Genomic DNA, 13,689 nt, shown 5'->3' with positions numbered 1-13,689 from the left:
GGACAACGTGTGATGTTTTCTCATTGAGGAGTAACAGTACAGGGGTTTGGGAACCGGGAAGTGAAGGGAGAACGAAGGAAGGAGATGTATTACCTTGAAGTTTGATTGGATGAAATCTATGGTTCGGTATTTTACTGTCAGTCAGAGTTGAATTGTGTTTTAAAATCGGGATCTTTGCTTTCATTTCTATTCACTTTGACCGTTGTGTCCAGTTAGAAACATGATCAAAACGCCGACCGAGTTGGTTCTTCGACACCTTTTGCAAAGTTGACAGTTTCTTTACCTTCGTTCTGTCACTGTCACTGTCACTGTCACTGTCACTGTCACTGTCACTGCACGTCTTCGGAGAGGAAGGCAGCTCATGGGAAACGGAAAGGTTGCAACGTGATTCTATACGGACGGGTTGCGTACGTTAAATATCTCAGTGGAAAGCGAATGGCCATAGAGAAGAAGTAAGGTCTTTCGTGCCCTCCGCTGTTAACGTGTGTCAAGTGTGCTGAGATGACGAGACGGGAACACGTTAATGTACAAGCAGCCATAGTGTTCCACGAGATAAAGACTAACATGCTGAGACGTCACCTTTGGGCTGTTGCTGTATGTTATTATCCCATGTACTGTAATGAACAGGTCATTTCATGTCAAGGGGTTACGAATTTTAACATGGGGGACGGGAGCGGTGAAATCAGATAGTTGAAGGTTTTATGGCCTGGGAAACTGTGTTGTTTAAAATGACATGATGGAACTCTCTTGACAAGAAACATGTCACAGGACCATATAAGGATGACTGGTGGAGAATAGCACATTATGTAATTGACAGCAATAAGGGAAAGGAAACACACTCTATTTACAGTCCAGTTTGACCTGTGACCAGTGACAGAACTGGCAAGGTGCTGCTATACTATCACCCTTTCGACTTCAGGTTTCTTGTTACCCCGCGGCCCTCTGTCTGCGACCTACACTAGAGTGTATCTATCCCATGAGTCTCTCTGGCAGCCCTGAACTCTCCATAGGACACATCCAGAGATCTCTCTATTCATACATCAACACAGCCCGGCAGAACAATCATCTTCCATCGTCCTGTTTTCTCTCTCTGTCATTGTGACCCAGCCCAACCATCCGGGGTTGGCGGCTAGTTCTCCTCGCTCCGCCGCCGCCACGCACTAACGTGCACAGCATTGCATTCTTGACTAAACGTGCATAAAAACAAATTAAACGGGCCCATACAATTTGCGTGGAGACGTGTGCAGCCAGCCAGCAAATAGATGTCATTCCCAAACCAAGGTTACTCACCATGGTACTGAGGCTGGAAGTGTAAGATTGATGTCGGCAGCACATGCTGTGCTGAGCTCTGCAGGCCACTTTAGGAATCTGAAGCACCACAGATCTGGCTAGACTTGACGGGGGGAATATAAAATATACTTAGTAATACGTCAACTGTCTTGTCAAGTTGGTCTAGACTTTGGTGTACTTGAACTTGATGAAGAAGTCGGTTTTTCGTACAGCGATTGGCACAAATGATGCTAATGGTTTACCCTTCGGATGAAAATGACATACATCAGAATTGTAAATAAATGATATGCCAACTAATGTACAGGAAATAAAAAGTAATTTATTTTAACCTGTAGCCTCCCTACAGTAAATAAAACGTACTTACACCTTTTCCTGTACCCTTTCCTGTACAGTATACAGTATACTGTAGTGAAGTCGTATAGGACCTTTGTGGTGTACAGTATACTGTAGTGAAGTCATATAGGACCTTGGTAGTGTGCAGTATACTGTAGTGAAGTCGTATAGGACCTTGGTGGTGTACAGTATACTGTAGTGAAGTCGTATAGGACCTTGGTGGTGTACAGTATACTGTAGTGAAGTCGTATAGGACCTTGGTAGTGTGCAGTATACTGTAGTGAAGTCGTATAGGACCTTGGTGGTGTACAGTATACTGTAGTGAAGTCATATAGGACCTTGGTGGTGTACAGTATACTGTAGTGAAGTCGTATAGGATCTTGGTAGTGTGCAGTATACTGTAGTGAAGTCGTATAGGACCTTGGTAGTGTGCAGTATACTGTAGTGAAGTCGTATAGGACCTTGGTAGTGTACAGTATACTGTAGTGAAGTCGTATAGGACCTTGGTAGTGTGCAGTATACTGTAGTGAAGTCATATAGGACCTTGGTAGTGTGCAGTATACTGTAGTGAAGTCGTATAGGACCTTGGTAGTGTGCAGTATACTGTAGTGAAGTCGTATAGGACCTTGGTAGTGTGCAGTATACTGTAGTGAAGTCGTATAGGACCTTGGTGGTGTGCAGTATACTGTAGTGAAGTCGTATAGGACCTTGGTAGTGTGCAGTATACTGTAGTGAAGTCGTATAGGACCTTGGTAGTGTACAGTATACTGTAGTGAAGTCGTATAGGACCTTGGTAGTGTGCAGTATACTGTAGTGAAGTCGTATAGGACCTTGGTAGTGTGCAGTATACTGTAGTGAAGTCATATAGGATCTTGGTGGTGTGCAGTATACTGTAGTGAAGTCGTATAGGACCTTGGTGGTGTACAGTATACTGTAGTGAAGTCGTATAGGACCTTGGTGGTGTGCAGTATACTGTAGTGACGTCGTATAGGACCTTGGTAGTGTGCAGTATACTGTAGTGAAGTCGTATGTAGAATAGGATCTTGGTGGTGTGCAGTATACTGTAGTGAAGTCGTATGTAGAATAGGATCTTGGTAGTGTGCAGTATACTGTAGTGAAGTCGTATAGGACCTTGGTAGTGTGCAGTATACTGTAGTGAAGTCATATAGGACCTTGGTGGTATACAGTATACTGTAGTAAAGTTGTATAGGACCTTGGTAGTGTGCAGTATACTGTAGTGAAGTCGTATAGGACCTTGGTAGTGTGAAGCATACTGTAGTGAAGTCGTATAGGATCTTGGTGGTGTGCAGTATACTGTAGTGAAGTCGTATGTAGAATAGGATCTTGGTAGTGTGCAGTATACTGTAGTGAAGTCGTATAGGATCTTGGTGGTGTGCAGTATACTGTAGTGAAGTCGTATGTAGAATAGGATCTTGGTAGTGTGCAGTATACTGTAGTGAAGTCGTATAGGACCTTGGTAGTGTGCAGTATACTGTAGTGAAGTCGTATAGGACCTTGGTAGTGTGAAGCATACTGTAGTGAAGTCATATAGGACCTTGGTAGTGTGCAGTATACTGTAGTGAAGTCGTATGTAGAATAGGATCTTGGTAGTGTGCAGTATACTGTAGTGAAGTCGTATGTAGAATAGGATCTTGGTGGTGTGCAGTATACTGTAGTGAAGTCGTATGTAGAATAGGATCTTGGTAGTGTGCAGTATACTGTAGTGAAGTCGTATGTAGAATAGGATCTTGGTGGTGTGCAGTATACTGTAGTGAAGTCGTATGTAGAATAGGATCTTGGTGGTGTGCAGTATACTGTAGTGAAGTCGTATGTAGAATAGGATCTTGGTAGTGTGCAGTATACTGTAGTGAAGTCGTATGTAGAATAGGATCTTGGTGGTGTGCTGTATGTAGAGTAATAGTATGTATTTAGAATAGACTGCATAGTGAGTAGGGAGCCAGTCTAATATCTCCCTGTGCGGGGCTGAGTCAGGCAGGCCGGCCGAGGAGACGATGATGGATCTCAGTGTGCCATGGCTCTATAATAGCGGGACAGAGGAGCATCGGGGTGAAGGACACCCCTCGCCCCTACCCCCCTAATCAGATGCAGATCATGCTAAAAGCTGAAAAGCAGAGGAGCAGATCCCTCTTTCTAAAAGCCCCCAGACCCCTCTATCCTTCTCCTGCCTCCCCCTCCCTCCATCCCTCTATTTCCCCTTCTCCAACGTCCATCGCTCTCTCTTTCTTCTGATTGTCTTAGCGAGCCACACGAGAGGTTTAGTGAACCAAGGAGATGGATGCTGCTAGCCTTTACCACCAAAGATCATACAGGATAAGTGCAGAAGCCTCTCAAGGCTTGTTGATAAAGTATTGATTTCTCTACAGCGAGAGAAAAAGAGAGAGTTTACCAAACCTTCTAGGCAGTGACCTCTTGAGACCTGGGGGTGTGTGTATGAGAGAGAGAGAGAGAGAGAGAGAGAGAGAGAGAGAGAAAGAAAGAGAGAGAGAGAGTGAAAGAAAGAGAGAGAGAGAGAGAGAGTGAAAGAGAGCGAGAGCGAGAGAGAATGAAAGAGAGAGAGAGACTCATGGCAAATGGAGTGTGTAGAAAACACAAAGGGTAAAATTAAGAAGAAGAAGGATGAACAGACAAGAATGAGGAAGGGGGGAAGGTAGAACAGGAATTGATTGCAGCCAAATTCACCCGTTAATTGAAGGGACCGATCAATGATTGTGGAGGGGAGAATTTGGGGTAAGTGAACAAGGAGGTGACAATGGCTTCAGGCTGAGACTCACAGAATTGGCTAAGGACGAGTTACACAGACACAGCCCAAATCAAATCAAAGTTTATTTGTCGCGTACACAGCAGATGTTAAAGCAGGAGCAGCGAAATGCTTGTATTTCTAGCTCCAGCAATGCAGTAAATGTCTAACAGCACAATACTAAAACACAAATAATACTCTCCCTAAACCAGCACCCAACTAACACTCTCTCACACACACCGTTCCCTTTGATACCTTGGTCTTTGTACGTCAAGCATTAGAAGAGGCGCGAGAGGACAACCCTGTCTTACCCCTCGACCTAGACGCTTTCTTCCTGTCCTCTTAAACAGAGAGTGGCAGAGAACAATGCATGTGTAGCAGCGGCTAGGTCTAGTTCCAGGGTGACTGACACCAGACAATGTCATTTCCCCCAGGGGTCAAGGGGGCCAGAGAGGGGGCTAGAGGGGCCCGGCCAGCCCAGACAGACACATAGCTCCCAGCTTTCAGCTTTCAAGTCCAGTCTGAAAAGTTTAAGCCCTCCATTCATGGTTCTGCACTTTTCATCTTTATCCCACCTTCTCTTCTCGTATTCCCCCCATGTCACGGTGAAGAGCCTGGCCTTGGCCTGAAGCATCTGTGGCTAATGGAGAGGTAGAGAGGTTAGAGGGTTCATAGTTGAGGGTTGAAGGTGTTGGGTGAAGGGTGGAGGGAGGAGCACCTTAAAAGAGGGGGAAGAGGGTTCATTTGAAAGGGTTCACTTTTTCCTATTTGGAGGGTTCACTTTTGCCCATGTCTGATCGATAGGGCCCCATCTTTCCCTCAAGAGTGTCAAAAAGACTCCTCAAATCTTTAAATGACCAAAGATGTGATGTTTGGTGCTTTCAGAGTAACATATCAAAAGCATAGGTAAATCACGATTCCAGAGCCCATTTTCTCGTAGAAAACATGCTTACATCTAACAGTAGCAGCCTAGCTGTGCATGATCTTGTACGCCAATGTTTTGATATTTTCCAGGCTTTGGCGACAGTTAAAGAAGGGAGGGAGGGGTGGAGAGATGCAGGGAGGGCAGCAGAACAGCTCGTTCTATTCTCTCCTACCTTGTTGTCAGGAAATCTAATTTGTACCCTGGTGGACAGAGCCACCTGGTAACGTATGCAGCATGCAAATAGGGCCTCGCTCTCCACTCTCTCTCCCTCTCACTCCCTCTCTCTGTCTCTCTCTCTCTCTCTCACCCTTTCTCTCTGTCTCTGTCTCTCTCTCTCTACCTCTGTCTCTCTCTCACCCTCTCTCTCTCTCTGTCTGTCTCTCTCTACCTCTGTCTCTCTCTCTCTCTCCCTCTCACACCCTCTGTCTCTCTCTCTCTCTCTCTCACCCTCTCTCTCTCTGTCTCTGTCTCTCTCTCTACCTCTGACTCTCTCTCTCTCTTTCTCTTTCTCTCTCGCTCATATATTCCGGAGCAGGAAAAAGATTGCCCCGGGAGAATGAATGACATCATTTCTTTGCGCCTCCGGGCGTTCCCGGACCGCCGGGATATTACTCCCACCTCTAACATAGAGGGACGGTGTTGATTCCACGCAGACACAATGTTGGGTTTCTATCTCTCACTGCGAGGCAGAAATAATGGCTCTGGCTCATCATCAGATTGCCATGTCAGGTGTAGTTTAGAATAGATGACAAAGAAGAAGATCTGTACTGTGGACTTCCATGGTGTGTGTGTGTGTGTGTGTGTATTTTTATTAGTGTTTATTAGTGTTTGACTCACATTTGTAGAGATACATGGGGGAAACAATGATAGATAGACTGAGAAGGGAGCGGGAAAACAAATGCAAGAGGAGGAAGCCAGAAAGCCGTTTGGCTCTCGCCCGAACCAAAGCTGCCGCGGCACAGCACCCTTCATTTGGAGCCGTGCATATCACATATCTCAAACGGAATGCATCAATATGTCATCAAAGAAAGCACTATCTGTCCATCAACGCGGTGGCTTCATCTAGGTGACCCTCTCATATCTCTCCGACTCATCCCTCCACTCTCAGTGTAAGGACAGCAGGGGCCCCTACTTCAAGGACAAAGAAGGCCAGCAATAGCCAGTCCTGTCCTCTCCTGTTTCCAGACCCTCATATCCACATCTGGTTAATGCATACATCCTATATGAGGTCATGAGGTGGGAATGTGACATGAATGAGGAGTTGGGGGTAGATCTGGGCTGGGGGTTAGCGCTAGCGGCTAATCGCTAACATCTAAACAGCTAACGGCTACATTAGAGAGAGAGGAATAGCCTTTTAGCGCTAACAGCTAATAGCTAGCAAAGAAAGGGCACATTCTAGCTAGCAATTCTCCCCTCCTTCATTAGCACATTATGTCATCCCTCCCCAGAGAAACGTAAGGTGCTCTAAGCTAAAGGCACAGTGTGTTTCACCCCTCCAGCCAGGCCTGCCTACAGCCTCTCCAGGTTTAGTTTGATTGAGACGTTATGGGGTCTAGCTGCTCGGGGGGGGGGGATCCCTGTGGAAGGTATCAGTGTCCAAGTGATACACTCTGGTCCAGAGAGAGAACAGCCAAGATCAACACAGAGGGTTTAGTGCTTAGGACCCAGGGAGGAAATGACAACCTACAGCCACTAGATCTTAGACATTTCCAGGTATTTAGAGCAATTAATCTGTTGAATTCCTTAATGACAATATTATGGCTTTTTGGCTGAGCTGTGTCTGTGTGCCGCTGCGCGCTGCTTGGTTCTCCTCCTCTCTCTCCCTCTCTAGGCTTATAGCCTAGCGGTTAGAGCGTTGGGACAGTAACCAAACAGTTGCTTGTTAGAATCCCTTCGCAGGCAAGGTGAAAAAAATCTGCCGTTCTGCCCTTGATCAAGGCACTTAACTTCCACAACAACTGATTCAGAGGAGTTGGGTTAAATGCATTCAGTTGTGCAAGTGACAAGGACCATATCACCTCCACCCTACCTGACACCCTTGACCCACTCCAATTTGCTTACCGCCCAAATAGGTCCACAGACGATGTAATCTCAACCACACTGCACACTGCCCTAACCCATCTGGACAAGAGGAATACCTATGTGAGAATGCTGTTCATCGACTACAGCTCGGCATTCAACACCATAGTACCCTCCAAGCTCGTCATCAAGCTCGAGACCCTGGGTCTCGACCCCGCCCTGTGCAACTGGGTACTGGACTTCCTGACGGGCCGCCCCCAGGTGGTGAGGGTAGGCAACAACATCTCCTCCCCGCTGATCCTCAACACTGGGGCCCCACAAGGGTGCGTTCTGAGCCCTCTCCTGTACTCCCTGTTCACCCACGACTGCGTGGCCATGCACGCCTCCAACTCTATCATCAAGTTTGCGGACGACACAACAGTGGTAGGCTTGATTGCCAACAACGACAAGACGGCCTACAGGGAGGAGGTGAGGGCCCTCGGAGTGTGGTGTCAGGAAAATAACCTCACACTCAACGTCAACAAAACTAAGGAGATGATTGTGGACTTCAGGAAACAGCAGAGGGAACACCCCCCATCCACATCGATGGAACAGTAGTGGAGAGGGTAGCAAGTTTTAAGTTCCTCGGCATACACATCACAGACAAACTGAATTGGTCCACTCACACAGACAGCATCGTGAGGAAGGCGCAGCAGCGCCTCTTCAACCTCAGGAGGCTGAAGAAATTCGGCTTGTCACCAAAAGCACTCACAAACTTCTACAGATGCACAATCGAGAGCATCCTGGCGGGCTGTATCACCGCCTGGTATGGCAACTGCACCGCCCTCAACCGTAAGGCTCTCCAGAGGGTAGTGAGGTCTGCACAACGCATCACCGGGGGCAAACTACCTGCCCTCCAGGGCACCTACACCACCCGATGCTACAGGAAGGCCATAAAGATCATCAAGGACATCAACCACCCGAGCCACTGCCTGTTCACCCCGCTGTCATCCAGAAGGCGAGGTCAGTACAGGTGCATCAAAGCTGGGACCGAGAGACTGAAAAACAGCTTCTATCTCAAGGCCATCAGACTGTTAAACAGCCACCACTAACATTGAGTGGCTACTGCCAACACACTGTCAATGACACTGACTCTACTCCAGCCACTTTAATCATGGGAATTGATGGGAAATGATGTAAATATATCACTAGCCACTTTAAACAATGCTACCTTATATAATGTTATTTACCCTACATTGTTCATCTCATATGCATACGTTGATACTGTACTCTATATCATCGACTGCATCCTTATGTAATACATGTATCACTAGCCACTTTAACTATGCCACTTGGTTTACATACTTATCTCATATGTATATACTGTACTCGATATCATCTACTGTATCTTGCCTATGCTGCTCTGTACCATCACTCATTCATATATCCTTATGTACATATTCTTTATCCCCTTACACTGTGTATAAGACAGTAGTTTTTTTGGAATTGTTAGTTAGATTACTTGCTCGTTATTACTGCATTGTCGGAACTAGAAGCACAAGCATTTCGCTACACTCGCATTAACATCTGCTAACCATGTGTATGTGACAAATAAAATTTGATTTGATTTGATTTGATTTGATTTGACTAGGTATCCCCTTCCCTCTCTCTCTCTCTTCTACAGAGGTTGTGTGTCTGTCTCACAGTCCACACACACACAAACACACACACTGATGTGACGATGTACTCAAGTGACTAGATATCCCCTTCCCTCTCTCTCTTCTACAGAGGTTGTGTGTCTGTCTCACAGTCCACACACACACAAACACACACACTGATGTGACGATGTACTCAAGTGACTGTTCTGTACTGTGACACACTGCCACATACTGGTCTCCAGGGGTGCTGCGAGTCTCAGAATAAAGAACTGATCATTGTCAGTCCATCTCTCAATGTCTCTCTCTCCTTTTATGAAGGAAAGAAAACCATAACATTCATGATACATTTTCAGAATTCAAAAACACCTTACAACAACATAGAACATCTAACACATCTGCTCTTAGGGGGCAGAAATAGTACAGATAGACCAGAAAACAATGTTTAGCTTCTATCAGCACTGCCTCATATCCCCCTTCTATTGGAGAGGATCTGCAGTTTTTCCAAGGTTGACATTCTCTGCCGAGAAAGACTTCCTCCTCTGTATGTCTCGTTTATAGAGTGATAACTTCATAGCCCCGCTGAGGCCAAATGCACCCTGCCCTGAAGATACAATATCTCAGCACAACACAGCAGCGAGAGAGAGAGAGAGAGCGAGAAGGAGGGAGAGAGAGAGAAAGAGAGAGAGAGGAGGGAGAGAGAGAGAGAGAGAGAGAGAGAGAGAGAGAGGGAGACAGAGAGAGAGAGAGTTAGAGAGAGAGAGAGAGCGAGAAGGAGGGAGAGAGAGAGAAAGAGAGAGAGAGGAGGGAGAGAGAGAGAGAGAGAGAGAGAGAGAGAGAGAGAGAGGGAGATAGAGAGAGAGAGTTAGAGAGAGAGAGTTAGAGAGAGAGAGGGAGAGAGAGAGAGAGAGAGAGAGAGAGAGAGAGAGAGAGAGGAGAGAGAGAGAGAGAGAGAGAGAGAGAGAGAGGAGGAGAGAGGGAGAGAGAGAGAGAGAGAGAGAGAGAGAAGGAGAGAGAGGGAGAGAGAGAGAGAGAGAGAGAGGGAGGGAGAGAGAGAGAGAGAGAGGGGGAGAGAGAGAGAGAGAGAGAGAGGGAGGGAGAGAGAGAGAGCGAGAAGGAGGGAGAGAGAGAGCGAGAGAGAGAGAGAAGGAGAGAGGGAAAGGAAAGATAGGGATAGAGGTGGGGGACAGAGTGAGAGTGAGATGGGAGAGAAAGAGAGAGGGTGAGAGAGAGAGAAGGAGGGAGAGAGAGAGAGCGAGAGAGAGAGAAGGAGAGAGGGAAAGGAAAGATAGGGAGAGAGGTGGGGGATATAGTGAGAGTGAGATGGGAGAGAAAGAGAGAGGGTGAGAGAGGGAGTGAGAGGGAATAGAGAGAGAGAGAGAGAAAGAGGGAAAGAAAGTGTGAGTGAGAGAAACAGAGGAAAAGAGAAAAAGAGAGAGAGAGAGCAAGAGAGAGAGAGAGAGAGAGAAAGTAAAGGAAAGATTGGGAGAGAGGGAAAGAAAGATTGGGAGAGAGATGGGAGAGGAAGAGAGAGCAAGAGGGAAAGAAAGTGAGTGAGAGAGAGAGAGAGAGAGAGAGAGAGAGAGAGAGAGAACAGCGAGAAAGAGTGAGTTTCCTCCTGCCTCGATGTGACACAGGGACAGATGGTGAGCACACTGCACGGCCGCCCAGGATGGGAACGACAGCAGCACATATGATAGCTGTGAACCAGAGAAAGATGGCTGATGGCTCACACACCCAGACCACCTCTGTTGACACCTCTCAGGCCTAGAGCTGAAACTTGACACTGATACTCCTATATAGTTGCTCTATGATAGTGATAGTACCACAGGAGGCTGCTGAGGGGAGGACGGCTCAAACACATGGAAGGAAAAGTGATACCTAGTCAGTTGGGCAACTGAATGCATTCAACCAAAATGTGTCTTCCACATTTAACGGATGGGTCGGATGGGTCCACAGTGTCTCCTGACCCCTCCTGTCTCAGCCTCCAGTATTTATGCTGCAGTAGTTTATGTGTCGGGGGGCTAGGGTCAGTTTGTTATATCTGGAGTACTTCTCCTGTCCTATTCGGTGTCCTGTGTGAATCTAAGTGTGCGTTCTCTAATTCTCTCCTTCTCTCTCTCGGAGGACCTGAGCCCTAGGACCATGCCCCAGGATTATCTGACATGATGACTCCTTGCTGTCCCCAGTCCACCTGGCCGTGCTGCTGCTCCAGTTTCAACTGTTCTGCCTTCTTATTATTAGAACATGCTGATCATTTGTGAACATTTGAACATCTTGGCCATGTTCTGTTATAATCTCCACCCGGCACAGCCAGAAGAGGACTGGCCACCCCACATATGCTCTCTCTAATTCTCTCTTTTTTTCTCTCTCTCGGAGGACCTGAGCCCTAGGACCATGCCCCAGGACTACCTGACATGATGACTCCTTGCTGTCCCCAGTCCATCTGACCGTGCTGCTGCTCCAGTTTCAACTGTTCTGCCTTCTTATTATACGACCATGCTGGTAATTTATGAACATTTGAACATCTTGGCCATGTTCTGTTATAATCTCCACCCGGCACAGCCAGAAGAGGACTGGCCACCCCACATAGCCTGGTTCCTCTCTAGGTTTCTTCCTAGGTTTTGGCCTTTCTAGGGAGTTTTTCCTAGCCACCGTGCTTCTACACCTGCATTGCTTGCTGTTTGGGGTTTTAGGCTGGTTTTCTGTACAGCACTTTGAGATATCAGCTGATGTACGAAGGGCTATATAAATAAATTTGATTTGATTTGATTTGATTTAACCCAATCTCTCTGAGAGTTGCAGGGGCTGCCGGTGTTGTTGTGGGGTAAACTGCTTTGCTCAAGGGCTGAACGGCAGATTTTTTTCCACCTTGCCGGCTCAGGGATTCAAACCAACGACCTCTCGGTTAATGGCCCACACTGTTAATCGCTAGGCTACCTGCCATGTGAAACCACGGGTTTGATGTATTTGATATAATTCCACCTATTCCGCTCCAGCCTTTACCACAAGCCCGTCCTCCCCAATTAAGGTGCCACCAGCCTCCTGTGGATAGTGCTCTGCTTTTGGGATCTGAGACTGAGAGTTCTGTAGCTGTGCATGAAGTTGTGGGGAGAAGTAGGCTGTGTTACAATATAGCTTGAAAAAGGATTCTTTCTAGTTGTGTCTGATCAACCGCTTCATGATTTTTTTAAGACCATTTGACATTTGACTTCAGGCCCCAACAATGTTCTGCTGTCGTTTTTGAATGGAATGCAAAAACATCTCTCCTTCGCTCTCTTTCTTCTGCATTTCTATTTCTTTGTGGCCTCTCTCATTCTTTCTCGTTAATTACTTCTTTCATTCAGAGCTCTCTTCATCCCCCTCTCTTTAACTCCCCCTTTATCTCATCCTATTTTCCCTCCATTTCCCTCCCTCATCACCAGGTCTGTCTATCCTCTCTGAATGGGCCGGCTTGTCGTTTAATATGCACAGCCCATTCTTGGTCTCTCCATTACTGTTCTTCGTCTCCTCCGGCTGCCCCTTCTTTTCTCCTGGCCAGACAATGGCCACTGCCACCGCACCGTGACAGCGGAGCACGCTGGTCATGTTGCATTTGCCACCCCGCGCTATCTCTCTATCCCGTCCCCTTTTTACGCCCGCCTCGCCGCCCGTCACTCTTCCAGTGGGATTCCTAATACTGTTACAGGGGGAGAGAAGGCATAAGGGAACCTGAGTAGCGTTGAGGGAGAGAGACGCATCTATGTACATACTGTTAGCATAATTATAGCCTGGGAGAGAGCAAGCAAGAGAGAGAGAGAGAAAGGGAGAGAGAGAGAGAGAGGGAGAGAGAGAGAGAGAGAGAGAGAGGGGTGAGAGAGAGAGAGAGAGAGAGAGAGAGAGGGAGAGAGAGGGGGTGAGAGAGAGAGAGGGAGGGGAGGGGAGAGAGAGAGAGAGAGAGAGAGAGAGAGAGAGGGGGAGAGAGAGAGAGAGAGAGGGAGAGAGAGGGGGGGTGAGAGAGAGAAAGGAGGGGGTGAGAGAGAGAGAGAGAGTGGGGGGGGAGAGAGAGAGAGAGAGAGAGGGGGTGAGAGAGAGAGGGAGGGGAGGGGGTGAGAGAGAGAGAGAGAGAGAGAGAGAGAGAGAGAAAGGGAGAGAGAGAGGGAGAGAGAGGGGGGTGAGAGAGGGAGGGGGAGAGAGAGAGAGAGAGAGAGAGAGAGAGAGAGAGAGGAGAGAAAGGGAGAGAGAGTGAGAGAGAGGGGGTTAGAGAGAGGGAGGGGAGGGGGTGAGAGAGAGAGAGATCCTCTGGGGTGTTTTGTAATGTGACACAGGCTACTGTCTATCCACTGTTCCTCCCTCATGCTGGTAAAAAAAGCAGGTTGAATAGCCCCCTCGTGGGTGGCAATTCCTTGTTCCCGGCGCCTCCGTTCCATGACTTTGAACTTGAACTTGAACCTCAGGGTTGAATATAGCTCCCCCTGGGCCCGGGGGTTTGTAAATGCAGGGTATGTAGAGATGCTGTGGGTGTTGTTTTCTGGATTCGTTTTTGTATGATATTACTTCCATCCCGCTGCATTGATAACGATCATTTGCAATTCCACAATCAATAGTTTAGTGAAGGTCAATGCTTTACAATGAAATGATTAGTTCCATGAGTGTTTTTTGAAATACAGTACAATTCTTGAATCGTCTAGATGTTAAGCAAATCAGATAGTGGAACAACACATTGTGGGGTAACACTTTATTTGGATAGT

Source organism: Oncorhynchus tshawytscha, linkage group LG32 (genome assembly GCF_018296145.1).
Source record: "Oncorhynchus tshawytscha isolate Ot180627B linkage group LG32, Otsh_v2.0, whole genome shotgun sequence".
NCBI classification, from domain to species: domain Eukaryota; kingdom Metazoa; phylum Chordata; class Actinopteri; order Salmoniformes; family Salmonidae; genus Oncorhynchus; species Oncorhynchus tshawytscha.
The sequence above is the reverse complement of the archived record's forward strand: the minus strand, read 5'-3'. Positions refer to the sequence as shown.